This window comes from Bemisia tabaci, chromosome 5 (genome assembly GCF_918797505.1).
Source record: "Bemisia tabaci chromosome 5, PGI_BMITA_v3".
In the NCBI taxonomy this organism is placed as follows: domain Eukaryota; kingdom Metazoa; phylum Arthropoda; class Insecta; order Hemiptera; family Aleyrodidae; genus Bemisia; species Bemisia tabaci.
The window spans coordinates 54,197,589-54,223,176 of record NC_092797.1 but is presented as its reverse complement, the minus strand read 5'-3'; the positions used below and the strand labels follow the sequence as shown (position 1 = coordinate 54,223,176).

Genomic DNA, 25,588 nt, shown 5'->3' with positions numbered 1-25,588 from the left:
TTTAAAATTGTTGTGGACTACGGCCCCGTTACCTGTAAATGGTCATAAATTTCATAAAAAGTTTCTTCACCGGGTGCGAAACCGAATGAAATGACGGCAAGGACAGGCTTTCTAGTGCTAGAAACGCCGCGCCGCGGCGCGGCGCGGCGGAGGTGAGTGAGAATCTTCATCGTGATCGGCAAATCAAGAATCGCTCGGGAAGATTGTCATCGACTTAGCCCACTTTTGTGCGGTGCATATTGCATAATCCCACGGTGCCTGTCGCGAGAATGGCGAGCAAATTGTGTCGGCATTGTACCGCAGATGCCGTTTCCACTTGATCATCGTTGTTTCGTGTGAGAAAGTCTGGCATTCCACTGCCGGAGTCACAACAATGTATGGCGTACCCATATCGTTCACAGTAATACCTGAGGCACAACTGCAAGAATATTTATTTCACGGCAGCTTGATTCGAGGCAAAGATCAACCACTTCCGTGTAGCGGTGTTTTCCTTCTTTTTTTTCAATTTTCTCTTCTTCGATGAGTTCTTTGGGTTAAACGATTTGGAATTGAATGAGGAGCAATTTCAACAATTTTGTACTGTTGAAATCGATGCATTTACACATTTTTCATTAGAAAAAGTACCTTATGCTCTAAAATGAAAATAATTATAAATGACAACTTAGGGAGGAAAAACCCTACAAGAAAATTGGAATTAAGTAGGCAAAAAGAAAATATTATAGAGTTCGTGACTTTTTTTTCAATATTTGTTCAACTCATTTCCGGATCCCTTCTCTGTAACCCTCTCTCATTCCGCTTATAAACATCTTCTTACCGTTAGTATCCTACAGGACAGTATCCTACACTTCCTACAGCCTGATCGTTCATCAAACTTTATACGGCTTTGTCGGTGAGATATACGACAAAACATAGCCCTATCTAGGCCGTGTACTATATCGATTTTCGATGTCTTGCCGTGGTGATGAAAATTTCAACGATCAGGCCACAGGTCTATTTGAGTTTGTAATTTTTACAACCGGTAAAAGTGTGGTTCCAACCGTTTGTAACACCCAGAGACAGTCTATTTTAGAGACCCCGCCCTGTCATCATCTCCCGTAAAAGTTACTCTCGGAAGTCAACGCTTAGATTCGTCGAATACTGACTGGTGACCAAAGAGTTGAGAGATGAGTTTAGCAATCCTAACCTAATAATTTACAATAAAAACTCGCCTAGCAAGATGCTGAACCCGACATTCATCAGTCGTCATTCCGCGAATTTTATTTGATTCTTTGCTCAAAAATGTTGCTCATTAACCATCATGAGGTGGAGAGTAGCGTTGAATTTCGTACCTACCTTTTGCCTCTCCCGATACCATTGCTAAAATTGAACCACATCTTGCATCAAGGAACCACTATTTCTGGCTCATTTTAGAAACATCATTTATGCTATCTATACTATAAGCTCCAAGACCTCCTAATTTTGCGAAACTGGTAACGCTTAGTTCCAGCGTTCTACCGGGCCGATTTTCATGATTTTTGCGGTTATCGACGGGCAATTGTCTCTAGATAAGCCAACTCTTTTCAGATTTTCAAAATATGGACCAGGTTTTTTTATATTACGTGGTAAAGTTGCGAATTCTCCCATTTAAACAATGTAAATTTATACTTTTTGTCATAGTTCGTTTGAGCGTTCTACCGGGCCGATTTCCATGATTTTTGCGTAAATCGACTGGTAATAGGCCCTAGATGAGCCCGCTGTAATCAGATTTTGGAAAAAGGACCCAGGTTTTTTTAAAATCACGTTATAAAAGTGAGTGAGTTTACAGAATGCTCCGGTACTGCTACCGCTATGCGCGGGAGGATGCGCAGTGGTCGAGGAGGTTGCGCAGTAGATAGGTAGCCTGCGCATCAGCTCTACACTTATCTACACAAGATTCACCCCGGTATCCTCTCGTCGAACGGTGGCCAAGTCGTCTAGGACGTCGAACCCGTTCATTCTGAACTCAGTGTGGGTTCGATCCCCAATTCATGACTACTTAATAATTACCTGACTATCATTGTTCATTGTTTTACTGCAATATTTCATCAAGCAGTCATTCCAAAACGCGTCCTTTTAATTTTACAGTAATTTTAAGTAAAGTTTAAAATTAAAGTATACCTCATATCGTAATTTTTTAGGGGGAAAATAAAACTAACACTGATAGGAGGGTAAAAATAGGGCCGCGAAGCGGCCCATTGATGGCGCGGAGCGCCTTCAGGGGGTTGGGCCGCGTAGCGGCCAGGGGGCGTAGCCCCCTAGTTGGTTGCTATTGGTCCTCACACAGAAAGGTGTTTTTATGGGAGAGCCAGAGATAGTGGTTTCGTATTGCAAAATGCAATCTAATTGTTAGGGTGCGGAGTCAAAAAATTATATGGATAGAATTTAGCAAAAAGGAAGCAGCAATCACAGTGTTGTAAAACTGTTACTCCTTTATAATTGTCTAAAAAATATCCCAGAATAGCAAATAATATTCCCTTCCAACCAAAAAAATGTAAATTTTAAAGAATGATAATTGCGTGAATTTGAATTCTGTTCCTATTTTAAGTATTTTTAAAAGAAAAAGAGAAGTCGTACGATTCGGAAAACACTGAAATCGCGCTGGTTCCAATTGTAAAATGCGATCCATGTCGTCTCTGGTAACCCAGTAGGAACCTACAATACAGGAACCAATCAGAATTAGATTTCACGTGTCTTAACTCTCGCTTGAAATGGCCTTTGCGTCCAGCGTTCCATCGACTCTCCAAGCCTCCCCCAGCGCAGCACATTGCCCTCCCCCTCCATCCCCATCTCGAAGCCTATGTCATTTTCTTGGCGCGCCCTTATAAATTAAATATTACAGGTAAGGAAGCGGCGCGTGGCGGGAGACCCAGCGGAATGCGGCTCAGAGCGCACGTTCAACTGCTACGGAAGAACGACGTATGAATATGCGAGCGTTGCCAAATCTCCTTCCATAAAAAATTGAATTTTGAGAGAACGTACGAACATATTTTACTGAAACTTTCAGAAAATTTAAAAGTGTTTCCGTTGTATGCAATCAATCCAGCACATTCAGTAGACGTTCCAGGGGTAAAATTGCCCACAACCCACAATGAAGACGTCAAAAAATTCAGAGATCATCTCCTTGGTGTGCAAGTAGCGAGGTCTGTAACATGTTTAGTCATAATTCGTAGCTATCACTTTGTCTGAACTAGTTGAATAATATAAATGTGAATGAAAAAACCCTCAAATTACTAAAAATCAACTGTTGAACAACGACACTCAGCTTCCAAATTCAGCGTGTATTCCCGGCATGAGAAAAAATGCTCGTGGACGCGGGAATCCATACCAAGTGCACACAAATTTCCAAATCATGAGTTGAAAAACACTGACTCCGCGAGTTTGAGTAATAGATCCAAACACAGCCTTGCAGCCAGAACGGAACGCGTGTTAGCGCCTACCAGACTGAATGGATACTTCTCGCATTGCGCGTGCACCACGGAGGATACTTCACGCATTACTCGTACACCACGGTCCGTATGCGCAATACGTGAAGTATTCACGCAGTCTGGTAGGCGCTAACACGCGTTCCCCGGTAGCCGCACTTTTTGGCTCTATTACTCAAACTCGCGGAGTCAGTGTTTTTCAACTCATGATTTGGAAATTTGTGTGCACTTGGTATGGATTCCCGCGTCCACGAGCATTTTTTCTCATGCCGGGAATACACGCTGAATTTGGCAGCTGAGTGTCGTTGTTCAACAGTAGATTTTTCGTAATTTGAGGGTTTTTTCATTCACATTTATATTATTCAACTAGTTCAGACAAAATGATAGCTACTAAATCCTCATCCTCATTAGCGCCCTGAATTTACCACGACACAAGAACACCCCTCTACAACCTATGACTCCCACTTCCAGCTGCCCATATTCAGCGTTTGATTCTTGCTTAAGTCACCAGCAACTCAGGTTTACCCAGGAAGGGACGCAAGAGTTACCCTCGCGAGCTATTTTCCGATACTTTCCTTACATTTTTATTGATTTGTAGAGCTTCTATTTTTCCATCCTAACGCAATGAGGAGGACACAAACGTTTGAAAACTACTGTGGGAGATTATTCGTTTTTTGTTTTTTGTTTTTTGTTTTTTAAATCAGGTTTTCTCGCATCTCTTAATTCCAGGCAAACCTGGTCCCTGACGACATGAGAGAAAATGCCCACAGATAATGGAAAATCGTAAAAAAGCGTGTCACAAATTTTTCCAAATTGCGCGCTATAGAGTGAATTCCGACTTATTTTAATTTCCTCATCGCAATTTTCTTGTTATTTTACCCAATGAAATTCTGTTCATTTGGCTGTATCGACGCTCCTATAACTACTTTTTGAGTTTAGCCCTATTTTCTGTATAACTCTATGTGTTTCATGGCTCACATGGTAATTGATACGCACTTACGTCATTGGTGATTCTTAAAAGTTGGCAACAATGTTTTTCCTCAATTTAATTGTGTGTAAAACAATCGATTCTCGGCGAGGCAGCTTGCCTCACTGAAATCGATATTTTAATGAATTTAAATAGAGGAAAAACAGTGTTGCCAACTTGCAAAATTGCATTTCTTGCGTGCAACAGCGGGCCGATTCTTGAAATTGATAGCCGAAGCTACAGACAAAAAAGACGATCCCTAGTGGATGTCGACCTTGTGCAGGTCCGTGCGGCGGAAGGCTAGTCCCCGTCACATCGTGCAGCCATCTGCGAAGGATGGGATTCCCGAAATTATGCCTTTGTTTCGCTTCCCTCTGCACGGGCTCACGGGAGGTGACGGGGACTAGACTTCCGCCGCACGGACCTAGCCTTCCGTCGCACGGACCTGCACAAGGTCGACTTCCACTGGGGGAACGGGATTTGGAGGGATTCTACTGGTGGGAGCGAGTGGTTGCCTTGGACGAAGGAAGCAGGTGATAGACTAATTAACGGCAACCCACGAGAGACCAATGGTTAGTCCATCATTTTATCACCAAGTCTACAAGAGCCCCTCGATTCTACCAAAATGATCGCTCCATACTTCTTGTGTCTTGTTTATGTAGCTCTTTTTCTATCAATGTCAGAGCCCCTCGTTTCAACCAACAGGATCGCTTCCAGGGCCGGATTTACCTACTTGCCGCACATGGGCCGCCTGTATTTTTCCGCCCCCTTCTCATTCGTTTTGAAACATCAATAGATCGTACTCGACAGTGGTTCGATGTATCGTTTGGTTCAAAACAATAGAACATAATCTCAAACAAAAATTTTCGTATTTAATTCGGAAAAGCTGAAAATGATAAAATTCCTAACAATTTCACTTTTCATTGCCATTTGGTACCCGAGAGAATAACAATTCGATCACATAAGACCCATTACCTCAGATTTCTAAATTGAATTTTGAAGCTGTGGTTACATATTGAACCAATCGACATCAATATAATCTCACCTGTGTGATCTGTCGGATACGATCTGTAAAAACCATCAAGTGAACGTGCCGGTGGAGGAGAGGTGTATGAGACGCGTTTACTCGTGTTGGCCACATTTTTTGTGAAAGTCCTGTCAACACTAACAAAAGTTCAGTTCCGTAAATCCATCCCTGTTTGGAAAAGGCCTTCCATTTATAAAAAACGAACGAAAAAATTATGAAAGAACAAACATAAACGTGGTTAATAATTTTAACTTCCGCCGCTGCCCGACCGCACTGTGTTGGCGCAATGCGTGAAGTATTTATGCAGTCTTGTAGGCGCTATGCGTTTCACGCCGACCACACTGTTTGGCGCAATGCGTGAAGTATTCATGCAGTCTTGTAGGCGCTATGCGTTTCATGCCGACCGCCGCGCGCCGCACCGCTCCGTTCCAGGTCAAATTGCGTGTTTGGTTTCTCCTTAACTCGACTAATTAAAGGTGTTGTCTCTTGTATCACCGAAAGACGACAAAATTAGAAATTACTATTCTTTCACTCTCAAGAAATGAGAGATTTTGCCGCCTTTTCTCGCGTTTGTAGTTTATTTTCTGAATCCGATTTTTCTCTCTCTCTTTTTGATACGTACATTCAAAAAGATTGCAAAATTTGCCACCACCTACATTTTGCCGCCATGGGCCGCGGCCCATGTGGCCACCCCCTTAATCCGGCCCTGTAACTTCCTATGTGTTTTTTGCAGCGCTCTGTCTATCAATTTCAAAAATCGGCCCGCAGATCTCCTCTCTGGAATATTCAAAAGGAGGGATTATCACAAATTTACCGGAAATTTATTATTTCATCGGAAGAAATTTGGCAATATCCGACTGTTGATAGGAGGATTTTTCCTTAGCATAAAAGTATGCTCGGCTGCACAGCGGCGGAGTGCGAAGCACTAAGGAAAATTAAGAATTTCCTCGGGTAACCGCATCGGTGAGTGCATCGGAATTGCCACGTCGCGTCGCGGGAAAAAAAATTCGCCCTCCCCGCATCGTCTCGTCGGGGGAAAGGGAAGATTTCTTCTGACGGACTGACACGTTTTTAGCGAGGAGCAGGATCCGGCTCGGATCCGGTGAGCACCGCAATTGCCAAACGGCCCCGGAAAATACGGAAAATTTCGCCAGGGGAACGTGCGATAGGCGAAGTTTTATCGTCAACGCGGCAGTCTTGTTTGCAAAGCTGTTGCTCTCTAACCTCTCCTGGAACCTACCTGAGGCAGAGCGTGTCACTTTGATGGCATTCCGTTACCATCGTTATGTCAGCGGCTTAGCCGGCGGCATCCTCAAGGGTCAGTTTGGAAAGAGGAGACATTTTTAAAATTTACCTGCTACGATGAAAGGGAGCTCTGTGCGCGACGGATAATTTTCAGAGGAGCTATTTTATGTCACATTAAATTTAAAAAAATGCGAAGAAGCGACTCTATAGAAAAACGCAGCTAAAACAATTTTCGCTTAAAACTATTTTTTTAATCCGAAGTTAGGTTAGGTTAGATCCCGTCAGAGATAATAGAGACACCACATGGCGGGCTGATTGTTGAAACCGATAGACAAAGCTATAGACAAAGAAGACAAAAGTGATCCGGAGGGATCTAATTGGTGGAAGCGGGTGGTTGCAATGGACAAAGAGAGTAGATTATAGATCGGCAACCCACGAGAGACCGTATAATTAGTCCATCATTTTCTCCTTTAGTCTTGTGAGGAGATGCGAAAGTTTCCATAGTCAGGATCGGTCATGATCGGAAATGACCGGTCAAGTTCGCTGGATGACGATTGCAGCGTCGAATCAGAGCGGCCAGGGAGTGCGCACGCGCAGAGGAGAGGAAAACGCGAGAGAGCTTCAGAGCAGAGCGCGAGGAGTCCCGGAGTTCAGTATTGTTACGGATGCCACTTGGTGCGTGGACCTTGGTGCCACGCTCAAACCCAAGTACCTAGAGTCGTCAATACCTATTCAATGATTTTTTCTTACCGTCAGATGCTGTTGGTCAATAATTGTTCAACGTGCTGATCTTATGCGGAATATCACGTCTAGTTAAAAACGAGTAATCTCTTTCTTTGCCCCCTCGTTTTATCCCTTTTTTCTTCTTCCATCTGGATCTCGCAAGGAGGTTTGATCCGAGGGATATATCCCTCGCTATCGCCACCTTTTCCGAGGTCCTCCCCCCCTTTGCTCTCGCGTCGGAGGTTTGATCCGAGGGATATATCCCTCGCCATCGCCTCCTTCCTCGAGGGCCTTCCCCCTTCTCCTTTACAGGATATCTTCGGAGCTGCCGCATCATTACATGGTGGAGGCTTAGGTCGTCACGGTACCTGAACGAGAATTTTGAGCATCTTTTAAAGTTGGGAATCAATGTCATACAACGATGATCATAGTTAAGGTTTTCGCTAGTGACACGTTGTTAGATCGGCACTGTTGAGCCGGCACGTGTAGTGCCTTGATAGTCGGTGCGAAGTTCTATCGCATCGATCGAGGATTACGCAACAAGGAAAAATCCATCTTTCCAGTTTATCGCCGCGATAGATTTCGGTGACCAATATCTCGTGGGAGAGATTTATATCTCGTCGCCACGATAGATTTGCAATCACTGATATTTCGTGGGAATAAATTCCTCTTTACTAGGTTGCCGTCACTTATTTAGAAATATGGAAAAAAAGAATGTATGCTTTTCCTTTTCTAAAGGAAGCCGTGTTGAAATTGATGCAACACATTTTTTTCCGTTGTTAAAGCAAGAATTTCCGGCTTTCGCATTTTTGGCGAAAGACATGCATGATATGATCCCAAAGATCCACGAAGTAAGTACGACGAAAATTATAGATTTTGTGCAGGAACAATTAGGTTTAGATGTACCCTCAGGTGAAAAGGTCTCAATCGAGATAATTGAAGCAAATTCACCCCGATTAGAAGACTTCTGGGAAGACGAATTTAACGAAATTAATGCAGAAATTGTGCCTGCTGTTTCTAAAGAAAAGCACATAAGCAAACTTACCAAGTCCGAACTAGAGGTAGAATTTAAGAAGCTAGGACTCCCGTATGTGTATAGCTCGACAAAAGATGCGGCAAGAGCCCTTATTGGAATTAAAGAAGGGAAAATTCCCATACCATCTGAGGGATCATCGGTTCAACGCCGAGAATCGAGATATGAAGTACGGAATGATCGGAATAGCGAGAAGCCATGTCAAACATTACACTCAGGAAAATTAGACAGCTTTGAAACTCCTTTAGAATTTGAACAGCGCATGGCAACTTTAGGTTTAATGATGAGCGAAACTCGGCAGGAGATAAATGAAACCCGCCAAAATATAGACATTATACGCGACTCATTAAACCAATTTGAAAACCCAAGTCAATTTTCTACACGGGAGAAACGTAAAGAAAATCTTGATCGTAGAAAGAGCGTTCAAGGGACCAACGATTGCGGAAGTTTTCACCAAGTTTCCAGTCAACCGCAAGGGAACCAATCGAGCCAATCACAAGGAAACCAATCGAGTCAACTGCAATGGAACCAACCGAGTCAACCGCAAGGGAACCAATTGAGTCTACCGCGAGGGAACCAACCGAGTCAACCGCAAGGGAACCAATCGAGTCAACCGCAATGGAACCAATCGAGTCAACTGCAATGGAACCAATCTAATCAACCACAATGTAACCAATCCAATCAACCACAATGGAACCAATCCAATCAACCGCAATGGAACCAATCAAGTCAAGCCCCATGGAACCATTATCATTGGAACCAACAAAATCAACCGCAATGGTGCCAACCATGGACCCAACCGCCATGGAACCAACCGCCATGGAACCAACCTCCATGGAACCAACCGCCATGGAATCAACCTCAATGGAGTCAACCATGGACTCAAGCCCCACGGAATCAACTTCAGTGGAATCAACCGCAACAGAATCAACCCCAGCTTGATCAACGGTACGAGCAACCTCAAGAAGTTAGGATTTCAACGTCAAACCAGAATTCAAATCAAGGCAATCAAGCACAAGAACATAATCGTCAGGGTTGGAACAGTAACATGCAAGGCGACGATAGAAATGTCACAGACATGTTGCGCCCACCTAAACTTGCGTTACCAAAATTCGAGAAAGAAAAAGCTATGGACTGGTTGGACAGTTTTGAAATCCTAATGGCTCAATACTCCGATAATGTGAAAATAAGTCATTTGATAGCATGCATGGCAAAGGATGACAGCAAATGGCTTCAAAACCACGCAGAAGACATCAGGTCAGGAAATTGGGAAAATGTCCGAAAAATATTTACTTTTTATGAAGACAATCGGAAAGATCATTTTGAGGAGCAAAGAAAATTTGACACAACAACTCAAGACAAGTCAGAAACAGGATTAGACTATGTCGAAAAGAAAATAAGGATGGCAAAGAAACTCCAACACCCACCCCCAAATGAAGAAATAATAAAAAGCGTGATAAAAGGCCTCGAATCAACACTGAAAATTCCTGTGTATAATCAACACCCAAAAACGTTCACGGAGCTGCGACTAGCAGTGAAAAGGGCTCAGGACGATTCTCATATCATTAAGTCATCGGATAGCCTAATGCAACACCTCAGTAATGGCCCTGACAAAGAAACACTAAGTGCAGAGATAGATGAATTACTGGCAGAAAAGCTGAAAAAACTAGGTGTGGATGGGAGCAAACAAATCAATCAAGTTACGTTTGCTGAAAATGAACGCTCCAGACACCGTTATTCGAGGAGGGACGCCTATGAAAGGGCCAAGGAAACACGGAATTTAAGTCGAGATCGGTCAGCGCCAAGACCGCCTTACAGGGATTATAGCAGAGACAAATACTATAATAACTACAGAAATAGACGCCACAGCCGAGACCGGGATAGGTCCTACGATGCTGGACGGTTCTATAGGACGGACAGAAGTTACAGCCGAGAAAGGAGCCTGGAGAGACCACATTACAAGATTTCAATTAAATCGATTTTTCTTTCAGGTACGAGAATAGCTTTTTCCGCGAAAAATGAAAAATTGTACTATTTTTAAGCAATTTATCAACATCGGAAATTATTACTGATCAAATAGAACAAAAATCAAACAAATTACGTCATTTTTATTTTTACCATTTGATTGATTTTAGTTATACATTCTTTATATTCTACAAGAGTTAATTTCCTTCTTGTCAATCATTTATTCTTAAAATGATTGAAGAAAATTTGAAAACGGACAACGGAGTGCTTAAATTCGTCACTTACCGAGTTGTTTTATTGCGTTTTTGTTTTCATTTAATGAAAGAAATTTTTTTGAAAGAAAATTGAAGAATTTAAAGTGAATTTAAGATTTTTTGGCCTAAATGGTAATTCAAGCCTAGCTCTCTACTTTGGTGTAGCAATTTAAAGAGCATATTTATTCTCTGGACAAAGGGACAGGGTACTTCTGTCTATCCTTATCATTCCAATTTTAACTTGAACTGGAGTGAATGATTCTTATGCGAAAAACACAGCGAGGAAATCGACGCAAATTTTTTTCGGACATAGTAAACGTAAAATCTTACAATTATTCTAGCTGGAGCGCAATTCAGCTATGCATTCACGACTGCAAAAATGTCGAAGGAAATCGACAAGCCTAGCGTGCATGGAGGCTATTTCCATTTTAATCTTCCGTCACATTCTTACGGCGCAATGATACAACTATTTGAACTCTCCGGAATGCGTAAGGTATCACGCCACATTTGAAGGCGTTTTCAAAAACAGCCAAGTTCCGATACCCGGAATATCGTTTTGCATAGTTCATATTATTTTGTGATATTCCGTAACACTTGTTTATTTTTAATCCTCGTATAAAAACCACCCATGTGCTAAATACAATAATTTATCACTCAGAAGCAGTCTATTAATCACGTTAAGGTGAGAATCCAATTAATTTGATTTAAACGTTGAACATATGTGTGATAACCCATGGGAAAATAAACCGTGGTGTCAGAAAGCTTAAAATTGAAATATTGAAGGACAAGATTCATCACAATTTTGAACCCACTTTGAAATTTATATTTTTCTAAAAAAAAAAAAAAAAAAAAAAAAAAAAAAAAAAAGCTTGACCGGTTTTGAGGAGCGAGTTTTAATCTGTTAAAGTTTGTGGCTGAAAATCTTCGGATTAAAATTTTACTTGTAATGTCCTTTTTGGCATACAAATCCATATGTTGTATGAATTGTGGAACGAGAATAGTACGGTACACAGTGATCGTTTCATTGTTTGCTCTCGAACGAATGAAAATAATTTTTGAAATCGGCAGACTAGTAGCAGAGACAAACGATTTTTTTTTCTCAGTGTTAGTAGTCAGACTTTTTATTCAGTGAACCAATCTATTTTCCTGTTATCATCAATGCAGGATCACTCGCGGTCATTGGCATCGTCAGAAACAATTATCTACATATTCCAACTCTTAACCAATTACTCGCGAAACATTTCTCTATATCCATCCTTTACCGGTTCTTTGACTCTCGCCCTCCGCAGGGGAAAACTTCGACGCAAAGCCAAGCCAAAAAGTCATTTTATTCCAGAATCAAAACGAGGCAGTGCAAAAAAGGTGCCCTCGCATCATTTAAATATGGAAATTTTTATACACTTTCGATTAACAATGCAAATCGTTACCGAAAGCTGATGTACAATTTTCTATTCACTAAATTGAATTGATCACGACCAAAAATATCCAGGAACGGCGTCAAGGAAGTGACCAATGCCGCCGAGTAAAATTTTGGTGGTAAAACGAAAGTTTAGTTGTCGTCGTGAAATATTTCTGGTTCATAAAAGAATTTGTTTAACTTCTACGAGAGCTAGATGTCCTTCATGTATCTACATTAGTTAAATGTATCGATGTATTTTAAGGCAAAGTATCATTAGATAATACATTAGGTAGAAAACTGGGAACTTCGGTCTTTTGCTCTAAGAGAATTGCTTAGTATTTGATCACGATAGAGGAGAGGATAATGAAGGAAAAGAAGGAGATGAAGAGAGGAGATAAGCAAAGGAAAAAGCGAAATGCTAAGAAGACGATGGAAAAATGGAGCTATCCGAGTAGTTGAAACGGGTAGATATACTAGACTAAGGGAGAAAACGATGGACTAACTATAGGGTCTCTCGTGGGTGACAGTAAGTTAGTCTTTATTACTCATCTCATTTGTCCATGACAACCGCTCACTTCCAATAATAGGACCGCTCAATTTTCCCTTTGTCTTCTGTGTCTAGCTCTATCAACTAATTTCAACAATCAGTTTGCTAGTGTGCGCGATTTCAGGGTAGCAAAACGCTGGCCGCACGAAGAAAGCGGCGCCCAGCGCTGAGCCACGTTACTGTGAACGCAACGAAACTCAAAACGCCTTCATTTTTTAGATCTGCAAAACGGTCATCCACGGAGCTCGAATAGTTGCATCTAGGCCGCCAGGCGTTACAATCCTCGGCACATCCATCGCATCGCACGTAATACTTAACCGTGTCAAGGGTTGTAGCCCCTGGAAATGTATTTTTCAAAAACTTCGAGATAAATCATCAAGATCTCCGGGAGAGTAAACATTTTTTTCAGTTTTTCTTCAAATAAAATTCACGTAAAAGAGTCGTTAAAGAGCCATCATAAGTTTTACTATGTTTTTTTTTGACTATTCAACAAAAATATTTCAGTATTAATAAAGCTGCACATAATTTTTTGTTTTCTTTCATATTTTTTGCTTAAATTTTACCTCTCTTAAATTTTCAGAAAAAGATCGAAAACTAGTATCTTTTTACGTAAATTTGAGAAGTCCCCTTCAAGGAATTGTCCTGTTTTTCGTTACAATAATCATCTCCTGGCTCTGATCTTTTCAATCCATTCATGATCCCACAGAAATTCGAACTGTGGACCCCTGTGCGGAATACATAGAAGAGTAGCACGCGTAACCGACGCGGTGTCCGCGAAAGCTCCGACTGGCTCGGTTGTCACTTAGAATTTTTCAGTCTGGAATAAATATTATTCGGGTGTCAAAGTTTCACTCAATATTACCTCACGCGTCGTGTACCTCTCGTTTTTTTTTTCTAATTTAACCTTCCCCGCCCGCGGTTTTTATGTTCATTCGATGAAGCTCTCCACGCCATGCTGAGCTTTTTTTCCCTATAATATCGCAAGTCTCTTCCTCCGGGTTCGCGGAAAAAACTTCGCGATGCCTCGAATCAGTGGCCTGGAAGGACCCACTGCCCAGAGGGGGAATATCGCCGTCCGACCATATCGTGGAAGATAAAACTAAACTAGATTTTGCAATAAGGAACCGCTGTTCATGGCTCGTTTTAAAAACAGCATCTGTGCCAACAGATTTCCTTACGCATAATGTGTTTTATTTATGAGGCTGAAATTTTCGGTTCCTATGAAAAAGTGATGTCCGACTGAGCTTCGAGCCCGTCAATATTTTGGATACTAATAACCGAGGTTCCAAATCATGGAAACCAAACTACTGTTCATACAACCGAAATCTTGGGTAAAAAAGATGCCTTTGGTAAGTTCCAATATGGGGACTCAAAATACTTGCACCCCTAAATCGAAGTATGATAACTGTGACCAAAAAAATCAGCTACTTGCATTGGAATATTATGTGAGTCATGTGATAATGTGGTGTTAGGTTTTATTCGGTTTTTTTTTTTTTTTTTTTTTTTTTTTTTTTTTTTTTTTTTTTTTATGTGTGATACGGTTAGCCCGATTATGAAGAAAATTTTCTCGCCAAAAAAGGTGGCGTCTTTTTGTGTCGTGATTTTCCAACGGAAAATAACTTCATTGAAACAAAAGCATAGAGGTGTGCTCTACAGGCATATCTCAATTTAGGACACTCAAGACTTTATGCCCCAATCTATTTTTTCACTGAGAAAAATCTTACGAAATTTGACTGTAATAAGGAAAACAATAATTATTCTGCTCGAACTTAGATACCCAAAAATTGTGAAAACTGGATTGATTGCTTTCCTTTCAACCCTTATTAAACTCCGAATTGCCGCAGAAAATCTATGCTTGACTCGTAACTCTCTGAACCCAGTCAAAAGCTCCTGGGAACCATACTAAACACTCCAAATGAGAAGTTCGACAACGACGCTGTGGTTAACGCAATTATTAAATCAAGTGTTTGCGAGCTCAGGTAGTTACAACCCTAACGAAGTGACTTAATCGCGGTGAGAAGAGGGTTAAACTGCACCACGAATTCTGAGTTGACGAGCTCCGGTCGAAATTATGTGGTCCGTTCAATTTACCCGTGTCAATATTACACTTGCACACTTAAAACGAATCACTACTCTTACGGAGGAAAAGGAATAACTCGTATACTGCTTATTGATTACAGATTCAACCTAAATATAATTAGCATTTTTATTGTAAAATATATATTGAAACATGTCGGACATTATATTTTAACCACAAATTTGTTAAATCAGCAGTTTCAGTTTTTCCGTTTGTTTTTTTTTACGTCATATCTCCAATCTCGGTTCCGGTAAAAATGCAGATATTACGATGTTAAGGAGAGTCTGTAGTGGAAGTTAGTTACGGTGTCGAATGGATTCTGCTAAAATACCAGTTTGAAATTTTTGTAAATAGGAAACGAATCCAGTGGACTAAGAAGCACACTTGAGCTGTATATTCATTTAAAAAAAAATTGCTTGAACCACTTGAACCATAGCCAAAAGTGAACGGACGCAAAAATGAACCGTTTGATTTGGCGGATAGAGTGCAATATTTTGCGGTCGTATTCTTTCAGCTTTATTTTTTGAAGAGAAAAAACAGGTGTAATGTAGTTTCAGGTGTCGTGGACTCATTCCTCTATTTCCAAAAAAATGAGCCAAAAAACCAGCGAATCGTGTGTAATTTAGATAAAAATTTTTCGATGTCACAATGATTACTTCTGGTGTAGATTAACATTTATTGTAGATTACAATGTTACATTTTTGGTAGCCACTACTTTTCTCCCGGTGACGATGCCGATGATGTTATAATTGCGGATTTTAGACCCTAATGAAATTATTAATCAAATTTATAACGTTGTTTTGTGATAAACATTATTTTTCTTTCAGTGACAATGCTTCATTGTGACCTATTTCCACCTCGAGTATTGCTAAATCTATGATTTTTTGGTGTAACAACCCACCAGAAGGAAACCTAAAATCAAAGTCATCCTTCTATCAATAAAATGTTATTTTTTGGACATCCCAATGTGACTTGTGTGTGTGAGGGTGAGGGTGTGTGTGGGGGGGATGTTGGGACTGACTACCATAGAGTTGAAAAGCCTAACTTGCAAAAACTTGCAACGCCAAGTGTTCATCCCAACATTCATCATCAGTAGGCGAATTTTATTTGATGTTTTGCTCAAGAAGTTGCGCGTCCATCATCACTAAGCGAAAAGTAGCGTCGATGTCCGAACTAAACTTTTGCCTCATCCGTTTACAGGCGAATTTTCACGACCATATTCGGTTAATTATTTGGATCACAGTTGGAATTTGGACCAATCAGAATCGGGTCTGTGGGTGATTAGCATTCTCATATTATCTCAAATGAGCTGAGACCATGATGAGGCGGTCCTATGTCTGCTTACCTCGAGGAGTGCGCTCGAAAACAACAACCCAAATATTATACTCCGTCTGCGGAAATGCGCCTGAATAATTTACAAAAACAGTAGTTGTATCACTAGCAGCGGATTAATTGGATCTCATAAATTTGACGAGGCAGACATAACTTGGAAAACGAAGAATGTCACAATTAGGATGAGATATTTCTTAGGAAACGTCCCATCAATGCTACCGGGCGCGGGCCGTAAGATTCGAGACCATCCTCCCACTTTCCCGCCGTGTCCCATCAAATCCGGAAGTCCTCCAAGAGCTAGATACATCAACGCAGAAGTATCGTAGATGTTTGTCAAGCACCAATTCGTCTTCTTCCTCTGCTCTTAATAATGTTTATACTCCAGTGTCACTTTCCCTTGTCGAATAAATCTGACCTTCTTTTACGTATAACTTTATTCTCTATTCCACTTTTCGAATTTCAAGACTAATGCGCGATAGGCTTAGAAAACATTAGTTCTGAGATGAAACGAACGTCTCTGCTGGGGTTTCTCATTTGTTTCGACGAAAAGAACAAATTCAATTTTAATGGTTCATCTTATCTAGGGACTTTGAGGGTCATTTCGAGGTTGAACGCTTTGAATGAGTAAATTGGTTGATAAAGCGGATTCATAGTTTCATATTCGTGATTGATCCATGATGGTGCTTATGAAAAAAATAAAATGATATCGTTCGTACTATGGTGTATTGCAATAACGCTAAAGGTGGTCAAAGCAATTATGCTCTGACCATCTGACTTTGATAAAGCGAATCAGAATTGGACCGAGTTCATCAGAAAGGAGCCAACACTCATTTTCGAAAAAATTGAGTTAAGAATGTTTTTGAATTCCACAAGTCGTATATATTCCCAGCATGCCAAAAACTCAAAGTTGAGGAATTAAAATAGTCTGCGTTAAGAGGGGTTAATGTTTATTTTCTACATTGAGCTTTATGAAGATATAATACTTCAAACCTCTTTTTCTCAGTTCCAACTTAATGTCGGTTGATTCCTTTCTGTTAAACTTGATCCAGTTAGAACTGGCTTTTCGGTGTGCTGAAATTTCGCCAAATAATGAAATTTAACCCTTAAATGCCCAAACTGAGTCAAACTGACCCCAGGATCGCTGAAAACACGTGTCCCGCGGGTTTTATGTGGCCGGTACATCCGAACCTCAGATACAGGTTTACGAATACATCTTAAAAAAGAATAATATATCAGATTTAAGAAGAGAGGAAACAAATCAAATATCAGTAAAGCCGAAGGTAGGAGAAACCTTTTGAGCCTGGTTTTTTTAACTTTTCCCCGAACTAGAACGACAGTTCATTAGCAGCTTAGAGCGGAGCAAGCATCGCGAGCTCACGCCTCACGCCATAGCGCCTCCAATTTTGCAGATGCAACACGGACATCCGTCAAGCACAAATAGTTGTATCCTTGCGCCGTCATCAACGCGCAACCTTTTCCTTGCTCTATTTCAACGTTTAGTATGTTCCGTCTGTCTTACTTGTAGTAATGATTTAAGGACTACGTGAGCAAAACAGCCGAATATAGGAGAAATGTAATCGAACCTTTTTTTAAAAATTTTCTCCCGAATCTGAGCGACACCTCTTTGGCAGAATAAAGCGGAGCATTGCGAATTCACACCTCACGCCATCTCGCCTTCAGTTTTGCAGATACAACACGGACATCCATTAAGCACGAATAGTTGTATCTCTGGGCCGTCATCAAAGTGAGTCCTTTCTCTCACGCTATCTCAATGTTGCGTTGGCTCCGTTTATCTTAATTGTAGCGGTGCTTAAAGAGCTACGTGCGCAACACAGCCAAAGTATAACTTCAATTTTTGTTGGCCAAATTAGGTATCAGGTAAAAAAAATTGGGTGAAATGTCTGGCTACCGAAAAGTTCACTGAATTTTCTTTGCGCTTCCGATAAAATTCAGTGAAATTTTCAAACAGATTCAACCAACAATGTCTCTGAAAAAAATAAAATAGAGGCGGAAATATTTGAACGTCGCGTGGGGCTTGTGATACTTTGACCGGATGGTAAGGAAATACCCAAGTTTATTTGAGTGAATATTTGAGCTTCCGAGTGACGAGTTGCCCGTATGCAACTTGCAAAGGATCCGCGGGGAGCAATCTGTCTACGTGACGCAGGTAAATCTCTGAACCACCCCTTTTATTAGCTTATCTTTAAGGTTTTACGGGAGCTCAAACAGGGTTAGCTCCCAAGAATGACCGTCCAATCGCTTTGTTTATTCACATGATTTTCTCCGTTTACCTTCTCTGTTGCCGCCTAAACAGGTGTCAGAGAATGGGACTTTAGCAAGCAGGCACTGCACTATTCTTGTAACTTAGCCACGCACTTTTTCAACGTATATTTGTGCAGGAAAATAGTCAAATCAGCATTTTGTTAATGCCTATGCAAATGTACACATATTCTTACTCCACACTGAAACTGAGATATTTTGCTAACTGGTAACAAAATAAATTCCTTTAAATGATTCTTAAAGATTTGCTTCATACAATGATAAATAAGTTTTTTGCAGTTCTTGAATGCACATTAATCATAAGTAGGAATGCAGTTACATAAAATGAAGCGTTTTTTTCAAGTAGAGCGGTTAAAGGAACATACAGCATTTCTGGAGGGTAATACAATGATGTTTGTACTTTGGCGAATTCTTCCTCTCTAAATACTGAAGCTTTGAAAGGCCTTTGTAAGAACATGCTAAGCCTCGGAAGATTTAAAAGATCTTTGTAGGAACATACAAAACCTCGTAAACTCTGAAAAGTTGACTATTGCCGAGACATTTGCTAAAGAATGAATGAATGAATTTTTAATGAAGCCTTTATTAAAAGCATTTATTAGAAGAATTTTTAGAAGTATTTTTTAAAAGCATAATTTTTATTATATCGGTATTGCAACGCGCTTACTTGACTGTACCTCTAGCTATGATGAACTATCGTGATAAAAAACAATTGATACTTTAAAATGCAAAAATAACTGTTTTCTAACGTCCCGAATGATGACTAAAAATTAAGGCATGTATTTGACCCCATAACCCTTCTGAACATTTGTCTACCGCTTCCACACAGCCATTACTATTATTAACTCCACGAATTCATGTCAATTACATTTTCGCAAGTCACGTTATTTAGCAACAAATGCGTTAATGGCATCCTTTGGTTAGTGGCGCTAACCGATTCCCGAGATTTGCCATGGTCACCGCGATTATATATGCAAAGAATCCGTTGTGTAAGAATAATTGCAAGCCGTCGTGCGATTTAAGAAATTAAAGCGCCTGCAATTTTTGAGAATGCAACATGGACATCCCATAGACACGAATAATTGCATCCAGATGTTGGCATTAGGAAAGCCGTAGCACCAACGGAGTTCCTTTTTGCGATGACGTAAAATTTTACGTCATCACGCTTGCATGACGTCATAACACAAAAATAGAGCAATCTGAGTATTTGATGAATGTGAAAATCATAAATAAATATGTAAAAAACTTCGTAATAAAATATATATTCCATTAAAATGTGACAGAAGTTTTGAAACTTTACAAGCCGAGGTAGGCGCATGATTTATAAGTTAAGTAATTTATATGGTTTTTGTACCTGAAAATAATAATAAAAAAAAAAAACAGAGAAAAACTTGTCGTCTGCAAGATGAGATTGAGGTAATGAAGCAAAACCTGTTCGGAAAAATTTCCGAAACAATCTGAAAATGTTGATAATCTTCCGCTCGCAAAGTGCAAAGTAAAGTTACAACTTGAGAAAAACGTGATGGGAGGAATGAAGTGTACTTTACTCTATATGTCACAGATTGGGTGAAATATCTACTTTTTTAACTTTCCGCAAGTTTAACTTTACATGTTCCTGATTCTAAGTATTTAACTTCGTAACACACCTATTTGGTTTGAATATTCCAATTGCATTCATTTGATATGCATCCTAGCATTAAAATTTGATGAGAGGTCACAAAGTTGAGGAACTTTTATTTTCTGTTGAAAAAAATTAAGTTCTACTTAAATGTGAAGGATTGTGTCAATAAGCTGACTGCTCCTCAAACATGTATAATTAGACTGGAAAAAACAGTCTTGGTCTGAGGAAGCTATCCTATAAACTTTTTATCCCTTTTCATTTTCTAAGTGGGAAACTATTCAATGTCCTTGGTTAGAAACTTCCCTGGTTTTACATCTCTACAAGTCGAACTTTCAGAGAAAATAATACCAAGCAATGACGTCAGAATGTTTATAAAACTAAAGAAGGGGCAAGAATTTATATGTGATTTTTTAAAAAAAGACCTTCGGCAATATTCATGACATTTTTAGATAAGCTAAAAATATTATTATCGAGTATTCTTAAATATTTTTTATTTTTTCCTCTCAGAAATTATTTTTTTCGCGAATGTCATCCCCATGCTATTAGTAGCCATTTGAACCAAGTCAGACTCAATTTTACGTGGATACACCGTAAATCATCAAAAAAGAGACCGCAAGTTCAAAGTCGTCCTTTCTTTTTTAAAATTATGCATCTACGCCTTTCCCTCAACAGACATACAGACTTTATTTGCAAAAATTAAGAAGCCATGCCGTAATCTAGACTTTCTTCCTACTTCTGCTCCCTCTTTTTATAACAGAAACAACTCGGAGTTTAACCGATCAAACTAATAGAGACTATATAGTCGATAGATTTTAAAATTTTGCGGTGCACACCCTCTCACATCACATCGAAATGCAAAACTCCCCTGTATGCATTACGTAATATCTTATAGTTTCATCATCAAAGTGCTGTTCAGTACCAAAACTTTACTCGACGGATTTACGTCTAACAAGACAAGAACTTTTGGACTGCTTCCTGGAGTTGGTGAATGGCTCGCGCGATACATTACACGGTTGTTTGCTGACGACTAAAATTCACCGTCTAAAGAAGTATTAGATGCATAATTCGCACCTCTCTCTCAGGTGATCTAAAATGCAGTGCCTGAAAATAATACGCATGAGAAACATTCCAATTAAGTATCCAATATCAATAAATATTCTCGAAAACTACCAGAAGTTGCACTCATCACTGCCGGTACACATTTCTGCTAGTTTTCTGAATTCCCTTGATGTGCATTTCAAAAACCTGAAAAGTTCTTTGATTCTTTTCCTATCCTTTTATACAGCGAAAACAAAGAAGAAAGGCAAAAAAGGCAACTGAGTGCTGTATCTGTAAAGGTTTGCGTTTAATTTTCTTTGAGGGGAAAATTATTTTATGTTTATTTATGAATTTTCAGAAAATGCTCCTGTAGCGTTGTAGAAATTTTGCGATTTTTTATTGTGTAAATTTCGATGAATGGCCATCCTTCATTATTTTTTTCATATATATTTAAGAAGAGCCTCTTTTTATGTCAGTTGAGCGAAAGCTTTATGCTTTTTCCGTGTTTTTCTGGAAACTTTGTTGGTCATTTCTTCTCTGAGTGCGACTTATTTCGCGAAAGGTTTGTTTATTTGCACAAGGGTAGCTGCAGCGAGTCGGTGTTATGATATCATTCTCGTTGAGAATGAATTGTATATATTTGTGTCAAGGTTGTGTCCATTGACAATGTCAGGTTATCAGAATCAGAAAATAATAACAGAAAAAAAAGGCTTCTGTTCTTTTGCAGAAAAGAGTTGAAAATTGACGGAGAAATGTCCTCCTGCCAAAATATAGCATTTAAAAAGGAAAGATTGCATTAAGGCATAATTTCACGCAGAGGAAGTATGTTCCTACGACATTTTTTCCTGTTTGGCTCGCGATTGATGATAAATCTGACATTTATTTTTGCCCTTGCTTACTTTAAACTTCTATTTTTGCAGAGAAAAATTCCAAATTTTTGATATTGCGGTATCGGCGGGCGAACAAATTATCCGAATTTCAGTGTAAATCGACGGTGAAAGTCGGCAATCACATAACTCGTTTGCGGTGTCTGAAAATCTCCGCCTCTACGTCATTTTTTTAAAGGAGAACAAATTGATATTATTTCTTGAAGTTTTTGCAGAATTTTCTTCGCATTGAGAAGAAAAATCATGACAGTTTTAAAGAATTGCCGTTGAGTAGTTTTCCATTTAAAAAATAAAGTATAACAGGAAGTCTGCGACGTCGCAAACCGAGTTATGTGATTGCCGACTTTCACCGTCGAAATACAGTCGGCTGAGAAGATATTGTTTATGTGCACTGAGATCATTGAGCAAATCTAAAAAAAAGTACCTGGACAAATAAAAGTAACTTTTTGTAGCACGACATATTGTTTCCTTTCAACTTATCGCAAGAGATAGGTTTCATTCCTTTTCTGTAAAAAATATATTATTCTTTTTAAGAAATAATTAAAGTGTTCGAAGTTTATGAAAAAAATGAAAACTTCATGTCAGAGTCATCAAGCCGCGAAGACCTTTTCAAAGATAGTGAATTTTCCTTTGGTAAGATATTATTTTTTTCGAGACAAGATCATTTCTAATAAAGATGTGTCGAAAATTCGAGGGGAAGAGAGGAACCTAAGCTCTCAATAAAAAAAATAAATAAATAATCCACAAAAAGTTTTAATATTCATGAGACACGTCAGCAACGCGCAACTAGCGTATTTCCGTAGGACGATACATGAGAAGAAAAACAATTTCGTTCACAATCGTCGCACTTGCCACATTCGGCCCCGAAAAACTGTAAAATTTTTCAATTTGAGAAAAGTCCGTTAGAGATACCGAACTTGGGTTCAGATGATGAAAGTTTTCAGTTGTAATACTGAGTTCTACCAAAGCCTCTTACCGCATTACCCAACTGCTTCTTCTGTGGCTGAAAGTTCAGTTTTTTCAGACGATTTTTTTTCTATTTTTATCAGCATTCAAAAGCAATGCTGAATGAACCTCTAACACCGCAGGAAGCATGTATAGGTTGTAGGATAAAACGGACACCAAGTCAATTGTTTCAAATCTCAGAGAAACGCAAAAATAAATTTATCTTTTTCTGGCATGATGAATAGTTTTGAGCCAAGATTACATTACAGCTTCGAACCAGTGCGACAAGACTTTAACATTCCCAAAGTCAAAGTCAAAATGTATATCATAACGCGGATTTTTTAGAAAGAAAAACAGATCCGTGTCCGATGGACCACATTTTTTCCCACCATTATAAATCCTATTAGGATTTTTGCTCTTTTCATGATCGTAAAACTTCAAAAGTGTAATCATGGAATTTTTTCAAAGAAAATTCAGTTAATGCGGAAGGGGAAATAAAATCCGTACTGAATACATTTGAGTGAATTCATTTTTTTTTTTTTTTTTCAGTTTCAGTTCGATTTTTTTCTTCTTGAAAAGTTTCGGATTGCTGTGGAGTGAATTCCCCCTCGATTCCAGCCAATTCTTCCTAATTCTTCGTATGAAGTTTAGAAAGCACTGTGTTGGCGCTACCACCTCAGTATTGTCAAAAAGTGCCGTTTTTATGGCTTATACTTCAAAGATGAGAGGTACTTACCTGAGCAGGCGGTCGTTATTCCGTTCGGGGCACGGAGAACCAGGACTATTCGCGGGGGAAAAGGATAATCCGGGACCTGGACCGGTGCTTTGGGCTCACTGCGCGGACAAAACCCGGAAAATGAAAAACCGAGAAAAAAATTCAGTGTCCAAAACTTGGGATCGCAGGAGCCAAGGTCACGGAGGTGTACAGTGAAGTGGGCGCCCGCCTTGTACCGCATAGTTTATATGGAGAGTGGCGTCCCCGCCGGAAGCCCGCCCCCCGGTGCCCGGCAACCAATCAGCGCCCGGCCTCGCTCGCCGTGAATGAAACCCCGCGACAGAATTCCCGCTCCCGTTGGATCCGCTACGCCACCAGTTGCCTTCGAATTCGTCAATCGTTTGCGTAAATCCGCGGGCATTTTCGCTCGGCCGCGCGCCCACTTCTGCGCCCCCCCCCCCCCCCCCCTCGACCCGCCACTCTCTGGCGCCCACACCCTGTTATGACAGGGACCGCTGTCCGGAAACTCCGGTTTTTTTTTTGGGGGGGGGGGGGGGAAGAGGGGGGTATTACTTAAAATTTGCGGAAAGAAACGCAAATCTTTTATGAAAACAAATATCCCGTCACCTTTCGGCCGAAGTATCACAAGCGCCATGCGACGTTTAAAAATTTTCGCCGCCATTTCATTTTTTTTTTTACGAAGAAATTGATGGTTGAATCTGTTATTGGAACTGTCGCTGAAAGTTAAAATATCTTTGAAAACCTTAAAATGTTCCAGAGATGTTTCTTTGAAATGGAGACGAATTTAAGGCAGATTTCGTCACCTTCCGGCCAAATTATCACAAGCGCCATGCGACGTTTCAAAATTTTCGCTGCCATTTAATTTTTTTACAGAGGAGTTGTCGGTTGAAACTGTTCGAAACTGTCACTGAATTTTAGCGGCAGCACAATGAAAATTTAGTGAAATTATCGGACAGCTCCGTTGAACGATTTCCCTGTAAAAAATTAAAACGGCGGAGGGAATTTTAAAATGTCGCACGGCACTTGTGATACTTTGACCGGAATTTGGCGATCTATCGATATAGCATTCTTACTAACTAATGTATCGAGACTAAGACATATATAGAGAATAGAGAAATTACAGAAAGCTGAGCTAATTTCATTGCTTAAGAGAGAGGGTGTTATCACGACAAATCATCGCTGGCAACACTCAATTATACTACATAAATGAGGGTAGAACTGCATCCGCTTTAAAATGAGGTTTTACGTTGTGAAGTGCAAATTAAAAGTTAAGTGAATACTAAAAAAGGTTCGGGCAACCAAATGCAAGACAGCGTTGTATATTAAACAAAAATCAAAGTAGAAAAAACCGTAAAATTTTAATGAGCTTGAAGCGCAAATTGGTATCCATGATTGGCTCTTCTCAGAGCTACACAAGTTGATTGATCAAATGTGTAATAGAATGGATTTCTTGCGAAAGATGAAACTTCCCTTGGTATGTAGGGAAGAAACACATTCTTAACAGCATATTACATTTAAAATGCTCCAGAAAATCTAAATCAACATTTAATTCATCCAGTTTAATCCAGCTCGCAGGACTAGGTTTTTTTCTCAACGGCTTTCAACTTTGCTTTCAATAGAGAAAAAACAGTATTGCCATCAACTGGAAAAGAAAGGCTTTCATTTTAGACGAGAAATCTGCTGAGTACGGTCGCCGTCGGAACAGCTGTTGATAAAGTATGGAATGAAATCATAAACGAGCAATAATAAAATACACTTATCCGGAGCGTTGATCAATTTTCATGCTCGACCACGTGAACAGCGCTGTCCAGCGACAGTTTTGACCAGGGATCCGTCGCTTTGACGGTGTGACTGAACTCATGCTAATTCGACCTTTTTCACGGTTTGGCGGTCAAGTTATTGTTTAATTTATTTTATTCCTCCCGGTTTATTTGCTCGTAAAATCCTTTTCCGGCTCGGAGCAGTGTCAAGTTTTACGCGAAAAATCCGCTTTATTGATTCTTGTGGACCTGTGCTTGGACGTGGTTCTGCCAAACACAACCAGAGACAGATGGGAAAGAAGGGGTGTGCTCGTT

The 25,588-nt window shown here is 40.0% G+C and overlaps 1 protein-coding gene across 2 annotated transcripts in view; it reads right to left on the bottom strand.

Moving 5' to 3' along the window:
- Positions 1 to 23,735, bottom strand: part of Dh31 (diuretic hormone class 2) — a 143,362-nt gene extending 119,627 nt beyond the window's left edge. For both annotated transcript variants that reach the window (XM_019055537.2, XM_019055540.2), the window contains exon 1: positions 23,514 to 23,735. The gene's annotated coding sequence lies outside the window, so the exon portion shown is untranslated. The remainder of the gene's footprint in view (positions 1 to 23,513) is intronic.
- Positions 23,736 to 25,588: the final 1,853 nt, after the last annotated feature.